The sequence below is a fragment of the Melospiza melodia genome, chromosome 1 (genome assembly GCF_035770615.1).
Source record: "Melospiza melodia melodia isolate bMelMel2 chromosome 1, bMelMel2.pri, whole genome shotgun sequence".
NCBI lineage: Eukaryota > Metazoa > Chordata > Aves > Passeriformes > Passerellidae > Melospiza > Melospiza melodia.
The window spans coordinates 132,240,220-132,253,684 of NC_086194.1; positions in this window are offsets into that span (position 1 = coordinate 132,240,220).

Genomic DNA, 13,465 nt, shown 5'->3' on the forward strand with positions numbered 1-13,465 from the left:
ACAAAAATATTGCATCCTCAATTCAGCCCTAAACTTTGCCTTTTTAAACCTACAATCTCCACAAAAGCTGCTCTTTTACCTAGTTTATTAGCAAGTATTTAAAAAATGCTAGACACAACACTGCTGGAGACTTGCCTTTTCAGTGATACCTAAATCATTGTGCATACCCACCATGATCCTGAAAGCATCCCTAAGATACCTCACTGGACTCCATGCCCAGATGGACTTTCAGCTCTCACCTTTCTGACCCTGCTTGAAACTCATCATTGACTCACATATTTCAACTCCTTTCATTGTCTTTTTCTTGGTCATTCTCTTAGGGCCACCTTTCTCTAAATGTCTTTATCCATATTTTTTCATTTTTGATGTTCCTAGAGTGTACTTCACTCCCAGTTTAGCTGGCTATTCCTTCCCTCCACATGGAGTACAAACTACTTTCTTTTGTAAAGAGACAGCACTCCATTCCACAGCAGGAGCTGCTAGAGCTCATTAAACGACATAGTATTTATGTTTAGGCATCAGGGTTAGCCATCACATTTTCCTTTCACATACTGTTTGACATAATACCCTTCTCTCCAAGTAGGCATGCCCAAAAGGTCCTCAAGAATCCAAGATATTATATCTGTGTTTATGCTGATAAGCCCTCATGGACAGGGACTGTTCTCTTGTCCCTGTCACAGAGCATGGGGTGCTGTGTCTCCTCTGAGCATATGGTTCTGGCTGGATCTAAGGTATAACTTTAAGTCATTTTCTTCAGGTATGCTCAGTAAGGTGAGGACTCTCTTTCTACCAGTAAGAGCCAAGGTTTCATATGGTGAAAAGTGTGGGGTCATGTTGCATGCCTTGGTGCAAAGCTGTGGAGAGATCTTTGAATGCAGAAGGCCTGTGCAGGTAGTATCAGAGGACAGCACAGGCTCCAAATTGTTGCAGTCTCACCCACATTACTTGATGGGAAGTGCTCCCTACCAAGTGTGCTGTCCCATCAATCTTGTCTGGACATTATTACTGAAAAGTGGTAGTTGGCACAGGCAGCTCAGTGATCAAGTTCATTCTCTGGCCTTGATTTATTTAGTGATATAGATATAGTCTATGTTTTGAACACGCTGTACAGACCATTATCTGTTTTATTTTTTGCTCTTATGTACTAAGGCAATGTGTAACATATCAGGCACTAACCACTAACGTTTTTTAGGATATTTGCAACGACAGGATTTTTTTTTATGACAATAATAGCAATAATTAAGAAATGAGTGCCAAAATGTAGCTCATGTTTTGCATGTTACAGCTATTCTCCAAATCAGAGAAATGTCCTGTGCTAGGAAATAAGAAGCAAAGGGTGGCAAAGTTCATGGACAGGAACTTTTTTTGAGCTGGAGACCTTTCTAGACATGTTTATTATCATTTTGTTCTGATTCAAATGCAGGTTTAACAGCAAAATAAAAAGCTGTCTTGTTTAAAGGAAGATGTAACTCATTTTATGAACAAGAACAGCAAACAGCTGCTTCCATATGTTGCTAGTATCAGGAAAAATTCTTTTTTAAATGGCATCTTTAAGATTAAACTCTGTGCTGAAAATAAACACAACAAAAGCGTGAGATGATTGAGGAGAACAGTGACCCACTCCAGGAGAAAATACACTTTGTTTCAGCTGGTGATGAATCTGCATGACCCAGACAGAGAGTTCCAACATGGACTATCACTGTATTCTGCAGTATTTTGACATGTAATATAAATGTCTGTGATAAGGGATAAAAGGCACGTTGGGCCATCTGTGCTAGTTTTAAACCTGTTTGTCCAACTTTGGGATGTTGTAACCTTTTTTTTATTTGTTGAAAGTGAATTTTTAACATAGTTTGGACCTAATTCTGCTTTCTGTAGTATCTCTATTAGAAAACGTTTTAAGTGCAGCCCTCTGTTAGCCAGATTGAAACACAGTTCACGAAGGTGTCATCATGCTCTCTTTGAAGTTGAAGGGAGACACATCTGCCTTGAATGAGAGCAGGATCAAATCACCTAAGCAAATGGTTGATTAATCAGATAGTGCCAAGGAAGCCAAGTATGGTTTGAGACCTTCTGTAAAGGAGACAAAGCTCTGGCTTCAGTTTAATGATGAAGTCTTTTCCTTCATAATGGCTGGACTGTGAATCTCCTGCTGTCATTCTCATGCCTCCAGAATTGCTTTTAGTCTTATGGATCTTTCTTCTCTAATAAATCCAAGGAGAGCAGTGAGATTTGCAAGCACAATTAGGGCTGTCTAGTTCTCACAGCCTGCTCCTGTAACCTCTGATCACCTGCTCCTTGCTATATTTTCATGCAATCACCTCTTTATGAGTTTTTTTGCATTACTTCAAAGGGTTTTGTAACACAATCTAAGGAACCATATATATTTGGTAACGTGCTATCACTTTTTGATTGCAAAATAACTTCTAAGAGCTCATCTTTTACATGGGGGAAACTTTGCTTCAAAACTGCTGCTTGAAGATTAGTTGAAGAATGTGTGGAAGGCTTGTGTGGGTATGCTTGTCCAGAAACATACACACGCCAGTTAGATAAGCTTCATGATTTTTTTTCCAGACGTCTTGAAAAGGGAATTAAATCTGCTTTTGCATTACTGGTTTGAAATATTTTCATTATATAAAGAATTATTTTGGGTTTTTTTTTTGTTTTTGTTTTTGTGGTTTTTTTTTTTTTTTTTTTTTTACTTTGGTAGCCATATAATTACTTTTTATTATGGATGGATGGATGGATGGATGGATGGATGGATGGATGGATGGATGGATGGATGGATGGATGGAAAATCTTGAAAAGATGAGCCACCTACTGACAGTGTAGAGAGCCTGAAATAGTAGCTCCAAGGCATTTGAGTTCTCATTTCAGCATCTCACTGGCTCTGCAGCACCCATCTCAGCACAACAAGCTGGATGGTTTACCCAGGTCCCTCCCACCCCTGTATTTCTATTGATCTGTGATTTTGGAAATGACTACAGTCCCAGGATTATGGGAAACCTTTTCTGGGTGTGTTAAAGGCACCACTCTGCAGCCATTTAGCCTTCACTACAGTATTCCATAGTTTTTAAGAGGATCATAGCCATTGTATATTGCTGTGGGTTATGTCATCTGCCTTCTCTGTTTTGCCAGAGTTTTGTTCTTAATCATGTCACTCTTGCTTGTGTTTCATATCTCTGCAATCAGACGCATGCCCTTTACATGCTGTGGTCTGAACCGAGAACATGCATTTCAGGCTTGTATGCATCCAGGCAAAGTGAATGAAGGAAAACCCAAATGTTAGCAACTATTGCTTTCTGTGTCTGCTGTGGAAGATTTATCTGGATATACAGTTGTACGCTGGTTTAAACAGGGAAGTGACATTTAGAAAAAATCCACTTTGGGGGATGTTATTGAAAGAACTTAAATGCATGTTATGATTAACTTGCCAAAGCTACTAGGAGTAAACACATCCTTAACGTAGACTTAGACGTCTTCACATAAAATTCTTTCCCACATCCCACTGCCTCCCCTTCACCTCCCAAGTTTCATCCTAGCCTAAGGCAGTAAAATCCGTAGGGTGGGGGTTTCCTTAAGCACATTGTATATGAGAGTATGTGACTTATCATCTCTGTGCCTCATTTACAGTGAGACTTAGCAGCTGCTTCGCAACCATGTGATAAATTGAGCTTTGTATAATAGTTCACTTGAAGGTCTTTGCACAGTTCAGGCATGTCAGCTGAGTACCTTCAAGCAGTGCAGGGACTTGTAATTAGAGTGGCCCGAGGCTGCTTTCCTTTCTGAGGGGCTTTGTCTTGCCCGTGGATGCCAGTGGCATTCTGTATCCAGAGCTCTCCATCGGAGCGCACCAGCGTGGGCTCAGCGGGCGGCAGGGGGATCCGAGGTATGTCAGGAACTGAAAACAGGTATGAGAGTTCAAGCCTAGACAAAGGTCTTGTTAGTCATCTGAGCACAAAGCATGCAGCACCTTGCCTCTCTGCTGGATCCCGCAGCAGGTAAAGAAAGAACCGCCCTGTGCTTCACTTCAGAGGAGTTATGCCCCAGTCCCTTTCCAAAATAAACAATCCACTGTGTTTATCTGTAATGACTTTTGCCACTTTAAGCAAGCTGGCTGATGCAGACATTCTTGGGAGGATGTAAAAGGAAGAAACACAGTTTTCTAAGCTGGCCTTTTAAATGACTGCATTGCTTCTGCAACACTCTGAAATCTTTATATCCTGCCTGCAAGTTCCCATTCATTTTCCCTGAGCATTTTTGGAAGCACAGTCTGAGCAATTTGGAAGGGATAGACCTGAACTTCCTATTTCTGTCATTCCATTTCTGTTATCTACTAAGTCAGAGGAGGGGAAAAATGAAGGAAAAGAATGAAACATTTTTACATGGAAGACAAACTTTTGGCCTCTCAAATTTGCAAAGGCATGTTAAATACCTTAACAACAGAGAATATCAAACAGCAAATCAGCAAAGCATTGCTAAACCAGTTGCTCTAGGAAATGGAAGATATTTTTTTACCTCATGAAAGGGTTACTTTTGAATATTAGGTTAGGAGGAATGGTTCCTCACAACTATCAGCTGGCACACTCTTTTCATCTGTTGCTCTCCTGCATTGGTTTTGTAGAAAGTATAAATCAGAATAAGAAATGTCAGGTCTGACTGAGTGTAAGAAAGCATGTTTACCTGCTCTTGTACCTCTGTCTCATGGCTCACTGAGCAAGAAATATTTCTAGTGCCCACACTCACTGCTATATGAGAATTTTTTTTCCCTGCAGAGCTGCAGAGAATCACGATTAATCTGGGCACAGCAGTTCTCCCTCCCTACCACCTTTTATGTCCACTTCCTTCTGCACCTGGCTGTGACATTCCATCACCTTTAGAAGGGCAAAATGTGGTGCATGCTCATCACAGTGGTTGAGGTGGCACACAGGTGACCCCCTGTTAAAATAAATATGAACTGTTACTTTTTATGAATGAAGAAATGGATTCCCTGTCAGTACTGCTGGGAGGCACATGTCTCTGCTTCCTTGGAAAAGCAGGGCTTAAGGCAGCACATGCCCAAACCCACACAGCATATAGCCCTTGTGGCTATATTTATCCCTCTAAAAACAAAAGATGGCCATGGATTGTGCTCTGGGCCCCAGCCTGCTCAGGGTCAGCTGCCTCAGGGCAGGAGGGTCTGGTGAACTATAGCTTTACTAGAAAATGAGATGTTTGGATTAAAAATAGTGGATTGGCGGCGCTGCTGCATTATGAGGCTGGTGCCTGCCTCTGAGCAATGCCCACCAGAACTGTCAGACATTTGCCAGAGATGGTCCAGAGGTCATCATGGTCCTGACTCCATTCCCAGTTGGCCAGCTGGGCACAGCCCCCCCCGTCCTAGTGGGACAGGGGTGCTGTTCCCTGCCAGCTGGCCCCAGAGCCAGAGGCCAGCCCCAGGCATGCTTAATTACCAGTATGAGTAGCTGGGCTTTGCACCCCTGCAACTCAGAGAGAAGCCTTGGGTTTCCTCTGGGCCATGGGGTATCTCTGTGACCCCAAGACATAATTACCATGTCAGCCTTGGTTATTCAGTTCAAAGTATTGGAAATAGATGAGGGCTATGTTGCAAGAAATGTTTTTATAGCACAGATTGAATGTGTGTGCTGAATACACAGAGGTGTGCCAGGAGGACATGGGAAGTGTTTGAAGAGCAGTGTCTTCTGGGATAGTAGAAGATGGAGGGAGAATAATGTGATACTGTCTTAACCACAATGTCCTTTGGAAGTGGTCCCTGGAGGAACTAACCCGTTACTTCCTCCACCATGTTCACTACCATGTGCTGACACCTTTGCTGCACCAGTCTGCTGCTCTCCTTGCTTTTCTGATGCTGTTTCTGACCCCCCTGCCCTGCCTCTGCCGCCCCTCCAGTGAGCCAGGATGCAGCAGACACACAGACACACTCCAGACACTCAGGGCTCCCCTCAGCTCTCTGTTCTGCAAGCTCAGGCCATGGGCTTGCTGGGCAACATAAACCTGACACCAGGGTTATGTTCTCAGCACTCTGAGTAACAGCTGGGTTTGCTTCCAGCCCTGAGCTCCCTTGCAGATGTGGGTGAATTGTGTGCTAGAATAAAGCTGGATAATTTAGCACTGATTTTTGAGTGTCTATGCTGTGTTTTTGTCAGGGCAGTCTAAACAGACATGAGAAAAAATCAGCAAGATTGCTTGGGCTTTTCTTCTGTCTCTAGAAAGAGCAGACTAGAAACAGCTCAAACCACTGGGACTGTTTATCTAGATTTGAGGTTTGGATACCGTAGGTCACTCATTTATACCCCCAAACTCCAAGAATACTCAATAATGTTGAATAGATTTTGGCCTGGTAGATTCCTTGTATATCCAAAACCAGGGAAGCCTGATGAAATGATTTCTGTGCCTGTCCTGGGTTTGTAACAAAAAGTTTTGACTTCAGGCCTTGGATTCTCTCTAGTATTTTGAAATCAGTATCTCCTTTTATTAACTTGAATGTTCTGAAGCTTACCTAATTAGCTATGACATAAGAATATTGTCACTTGGCCAGTTTTTCTCTAAGAGATAATATTTTATGAAGTTCTTCATATGCATTGCTGAATTGCTTCTTGTTTTTAACTGCTCTTGGAAATAATAATTTTATCAAACTCATCACAGAATTAAACTTGCAGATTCCCAGGCACAGGGCTCATCCAGCAAGCTTGTATCAAGCTCATGTTCTTTTAGCACCGAACACGTCTGTGATGGTGTCAGTGACAAAATTCCATTAATTTAAAGGAAACTAGGATAGAGCCCAAAATGCTAATTCTGTTGACTTTCTTGTTGGACTTCAGTTTAACCCTACAGCACTGAAGACTGTTTCATTTCCTATGGCTCAACTTTATCTGTTCATCTCAATACCCCAAGTTTACATGACTCCCCTTTTCATCCCATCAACAAAGAATTATGCTGAATTACGTCTTTGTTACTAAAGGGGAATTGTGTGTTTGAGGTATATTTTTCACGAGGCATTTTGGCCAAGTGGATGAGGTATTAATATGAGAAACTATAAACAAATCTTGGTTTTCTAAACTGCGGATAGAGTGATTGGCTTAATTTGTTTCTATACACTGCCATCTTGAAAACTAAACTGAAGCATCCAAATTAAACAGGAGATGTAAATATTAGCCAGATGTTCCCTGGTGTCAGAACTCTTTTTTGTTTCTTTTTTTTTTTTTTTTTCTGTTAAATGGGTATGCTTTTTTACATCTAACATAATGACCTATGTTTCCTATGTTTTAGATTTTGGTCCTGGCCTAATGGCTTTTTATCATATGATTATGATATCATCTAATCATGTAAGCGTCATGAGATGCTGTTCAGCTTTGCTGAAGCACATGAGTGTCAAACTGCTTAGTTTAGGCTGAACATTTGACTGTCTTAATGTGGGGAGTGAATGTGCTGTTAATTTAGGAAATGCCAGCTGAGGCTGAGAGTTTAGTGAGCCAAGCAAAACAGAGCAGTGACCACAGATTGAAACATTACAGAGTTCCTTAATGGTTCTGTCAAAAAGAAATATAACCTTTTTTTTTCCCTACAGAAGTTGCAATAGTCTTCTGGTGCAAGTAGCAACCAGTAGGGTTTTAGCATTGATAAACACGGATGGAAAAGACAGGCACTTGACTTAGCTTTTGGTTAATGCTTTTTCCTGAAGACATTTGTTTGAATTTGATGGTAGTGAAGCTTTTGGTTCCGTTCCTCACATTTAATATTACAAGGCAAATGACTGTAGCTACTAGTAAATCAGGATTTAGCAGATACAAAAGGAAGATTTTCAGTATAATTGAAATTGTAATGCTGACTTTATGAATTTAATGCAAATGAGGAAAGTAAAATGACAAGTCGTTATTGTTTTTCTTTTTCCTTGATAGTCTTGCTCAAAAATATGGTCTTTTAAAATTTCCTTTAGTGCAGGTCTAGATTTGTGAGTTACTGAGAAGCCTCAAGAGTCTTGAATCTTCTCCTAAGCACTGACAAAGCTCCATGAATTTGGCCATAGATCTTGGACAGTTTGGGGTTCTGCTGAGAGGGTTTTCTGCCACAATCCTTACTCTAAGACCCTTTTAGTGGTAGGTCTGAAAGAGCTCTTTTGCTTTAATGTTGCTTTTTTTTTTTACTGATCTCTTCAAAATTTGGTTGGGACAATAAATAGTTTTGAGGTGTCTTCTTTGCACCCCAAGGACTTTGCTGGGTGAAAGAGAGAAAGCTTAATAAATAGAACTACTATCATCATTCTTTATCTATCCACAACTTTGTTAGAGAAAAGAGGCTTGCCTGTGAACTCTCCTCTGCAGAAATTCTCATCACTTAGGCCATTTAAAAATAGACTGGACAAAGCACTAGGGAGCACGCTGCAGAGGGCAAGCCTGCACTGTCAGCGAGAGGGACTAGATGACTTTCCCATATCTGTGCTATTTTATTGTAGTGAGGTAATATGTTACCACTGTGTCCTCTAAGGCAACAAAAAGGAATAAATTAATCTCAAATGCACATCTGCCCTGAGAATTCCACCACAGTCAAGCATCTGGAAATGACCAACTAAGAATATTGCTATTAGTGAATTGCGAGATATCCTTCACAGTAAGGAACATCGGTGCCTGAAAGCAAGGCTTTGAAGGTCCTTCCAGCTTATGGGAAAGCATTTTCCAAACCATCCTTGTGAAAATGATGTAAATGGTCTCTTTTCGCCTTCTCTGACAAAAGGTGTGAATTGCCTCCAGTGACACTGCCTCCATCCATCTTGCCAATATATGAAGTACGCAGCTGTGTGAAACAAAGGAGGTGGATGCCACATCCACTCCCGGAAGGTTCTCATTGCATTGCAGTATCAGGCTTTATTTTGGTTTATTCCTTTATTGCCTGGAGCACGTGAAAGAAATTAGGCTGTATTTCTTGTAGAGGAAAGTGGAAATGTATCTGTGGAAACAAGTGCACCAGAAGGAATGGATCAAAATCTAAAGAAACCTTTAATTTCAGTTACTAAAGGCACTTTATATTCTGTAAAGCATGTTTTATAGCACTTAAAATAAGCAGAGGGAGCCTTTAAAATCATTGTGTTTGTTTGGCCTCATACATTAGGCAAAAGGTCATCACTGGGTTCGAATTTTGAGAGGCTCCCCTATACAGCTGACTGAAAAGATGGGAATTCATGGTGGTAGATTAAACATTCTGAACAATCCCAAACATGTGCACCACCACAGATTAATTAGCAAGATGTGCAGGTGCCACAGATGAGTAACTTGTTACACTTCTCACCACTTCTCTCTCTCCTTTCTCAGAATCTCTGTGTTTCATGTATAAAATGATGTTTTAAAAATCCCAGTAACTGAGCCCATCTCTATATGCCCAGCAAGATTTGTACTCCATTATCAGGTATTATTAATTTGTAGCTCCCAGTTCCTCAGTAGTCTTAAGGAAAAGCACCACCACTCATTAGCAGATCAGAAATGTGTTCAATTCATATTTAATATCTTTTTATGCTGCCTACCTAATGTTTTCTGAGATAATATATTCCAAGTTCTACACCTGGAGTCCCCAAAACCCCAAAATATAGCCTCAAGTCAAACTGTTTTTGCCCTGGTCTTGTTAAAAAATTACACTATGAAGAAAATACATAATTTCACCCTGCATATAGAGACAGAATATTTGTTTTCCATTTAATATTTCATAATGTCTGTTCAACAAAATTATTGTCATTAAATACTTTGGTTTTTTAGTAATTTGAACTGTAGTGATAGGACAAGGAGTGATGGGTTCAAAGTGAAAGAGGGGCAATTTTTAGATTAGATACACAGAAGAAATTCTGTATTGTGAGAGTGGTGAGGCACTGGGACAGGTTGCCCAGAGAGGTTGTAGGCACCCCATTTCTGGCAATGTTCAAGGACAAGTTGGATGGAGCTTTGAGCAACCTGGTGTAGTGGGAGATGTCCCTGCCAGTGACAGAAGGGTTCAAAATAGATGATCTTTAGGACCCCTTCCAACACAAACCATTCTATGGTTCTATAATTCTATAAAAATACTTCAATAAGCTCCTTGTGGTTAAAGGTGATGAGACTGTCCCTTTAACTGCCTCTCAAATCTACCATTATTTCTGCAATATTAATTTTTTAAATGATAGCACTTCTATTGTCCCAGGTTTGCAGTCACAGCAGCTGTGTTATCAGTTTCACTTAAGTGTTATTAGTCACAAAATACTGATATCTCCAAAGCCTGTGATAAATGAAACTCTCTTACAGTATCACTAGTTTTACATTGAAGCATTTACAAATGAAAGATAAAAAACTGGGTAAAAAAAACCCCAAACAAACGAAAACCAACAACGAACCAACCAAACTCTCCTCCTCCCTCCAAAATACAAAAATCTACCCCCAAAATCCCAACAAACACCCAAATATATGAGGAATGAAGATCCTGCAAGAAGAATTGCATAGCTGCAAGATGGAGCTAAGACTGACCTTCATCACAACGACATGACACTTGTGCCTATCACCTTGTGTGACTTCACAACTGCCCAGAGTGGAAGATGTAAAACAGTCTCCCCTGCATATCTCCCCAGAGTGCACTGCAGCTGAACTAAGTAATGTCTCAACTATTTTCTGAACCGACCCAAGATAGGAGTTGAAATCCATCCAGGTCCAAAAGGCTGCAACCACTTCAATCAACGTTTTTGTGTTCCCCTGGCAGCACCTTTCCCATGGACTCAGGGCAGTTCTGGACATGAGTGCTGCAAAGCAGACAAAGGCCACGGGAAGGTCTGCAAACTCTTGACTTACCTACATCTTCTATTTTTAACATACTGAACAAAGTGTGAATTACCTACAGGCCTTATTCTAGCTATAAATCTGCATTGCTGCCCAATGCTGCAGCCAGGGCTTGGGGATTTGATTTCAGAGGTTCCTAAGTATTTTGGGGGAAATATCCTGGAAAGACCTTTCAAAGAGGTAGTCAGCAGAAAAGACTGAAACATTGCTAAAAGAAGAGTTTTTCATGTTTACAAAAAAGACAGTTCAGGATTTAAAAGTGGAAGTTTGTAAGTGGTATTCCCAAGGGGATGAGTGATTTCTGTTTGTTGTATGATTGTTTTATACCATATTTACATTGGCCGGGAAGGAATTCCCATTTCCTTTTCTCCCTTGATGTATATCTTGGCCTCTACATTGTTTATTTATTTTCATTCCTTTGAAGCATTTAGTCACTGGCCATGGCTAGAGACAGGTGAATGGATGCACTAATAGCAGGTTCCAGGTGCTTGCATGGCTTGTGGTCCTCACATAGTATCAAACCCATGTGCCATTTTGGCAACAAAATCCATTGTCCTCTTTCCCGAGGTTGCACTGGCAGAGATATTTCAATGTTTATATTTTGCCCCCCTCTGCAGTGTATTTAACCCCACAAATCACCTGTTGTGACAAAGACTATGGATGGTGGCAATGCCTTTAGTTGACCTCTTCATTTTCTTGTCACATTAATCATCATGACTCTTAGTCTTTCTCTGTTGGCCCTAAGTTTACTGCAGAGTTATAAGGACTATTCAGAGTGGATCAAAATACAGAATGGCCTTTTGTTTGCCTGCAGTTCCTGAAACCACATCATGTTTTGACACCACAAAATCTGTACAAGAAACCCCTATAATTACACAACATTACTCCTAGAATCTAATTCATGGTATCCTCATGGAAAGTATAAAACTGTTCTATTTTTAATAAAAGTGACTTAACTGTGTTTGAAAAACAAAAAAATCTCTGAAAATCTGGAACTAGTCAAATAAGGCAGAATTAATGTATTTGTTATTAATACTGCTTTGGCTGTCTTACAAATATATAACAAACACCACTTAACAAAGACAAGAGGACTTCAGTGTGACATGCAGAAAATGATGAAAACCAGAAAATATTTTGTCACATTTTGCAAGGTAAAATGTCATTAGACTCTTGTCTCTGCTGTACAATATTGACTGCGGGCTCCTAATGTGCTCTGGCTGGAGCTGCAATAAACTCTGCTCGTCTTTGTGACTGGAGGCTGCACAGTCCCCTTTAGAAACTGAGGGAGAGTATTTGTAATTGTCTCACAGAAGGGGACACGTGGGCTCAGAAAACTTACATTTACATTTGCCAAAGTCACAATGACTCCTGTAGCAAAGCTTCAAAGATGTTCTTGGAGCTTCCAGATGCTGTTTGACTACTGCAGACACAAAGCTACACTTCCTATGATTTAAGCCAATAATTACATCAAGGATATGTTTATCAGCAAGAATTAGTCAAGGTTTTTGTGAGTTTATGTCTCAGTAGATGCTAACTGACATTTAGAGACTTACTAGGGTAATTTGCCATTAGGATTTTACTGAAAAATACAACTAAGACTATAAAAAGCATGTAAAAATAGGCACAAGTATGTATACTACAGTAAAAATTTCATGTTACAAGACAGAAGTGGGCAGTTTTAATTTATGATAACTGAAGGAATCTGAGATTACTACTCACAGGATTTCCTTCTTTCATAAGATCACAGTAGTATAAATAGAGGTGACATTGCTTCACTGAGAACTATAAAGTGCAGGTCTGTCTTATTCAGTAGTTTGCAGATGGGAAAATGTAGGAGTTAAGGCAAGGAGCTGCAGACAAATCTTAATGTCTGCACAAGGTTCCAGGCCTTAAAGTTTCGGAAGTCTATTTTTAAACTTGGTTTCTTTGAAAAACCGAGACCTGCGACTAATGCTTGTCGTTATGGTATAATGATCTATCTTCTTGCCAGAGTATTTGGGGATTACATTTCACAGAGAAGCAGAGCTTTCTGCCAGAGATTGCTCTTCATGTTTGTATCTGTTTTCTCTCTTTCCTAGTAAAGTCTATAGCCTTCCATAGTTCCTAGGGCATTAAAACCAACTGTGCAAATGTCTCCTCTTCCAGATTTCAGCATATCTGTCTCTGCCCAGGATGACTGTTCTGCCAGACTGCTCAGGGAGCTTGGGGCGTCAGGAGCCAGCATCCTTCTGATGCTGGCATTCAAGCAGCTCCTTGCTGGGCAGCTTGCTTAAGTCTGCCCAAATGGTCTGGGTATCAGCAAAGATCACTGAAAGACTGAGCTAATACAACCAACTTCAAGAGAAAACTATAGGAAAAAAAAGGAAAAATGCCCCCTGTTCAAGGGTACTTGACCAGATACCATTCCACAAACAATGCCACCACTAAAGACCTCTGAACCTTCACTGCCCTGATTTAATTATAAACTTCCAATTTCACCTAGTTCTAGATAGGGAGGAGGTATTAGTGCATTAGTATTCAATATGTTCTTATGCACAATTTTATGCTAAGCAATCAGAAGATTATGTGGCTTCTGAGACAGATGACAGCCCTTCAAACCCTCTGGAGTAGAGAGCCAAAGAGCTCTGTGAATGACAAAAGACCTCTGTGGGTAGCAT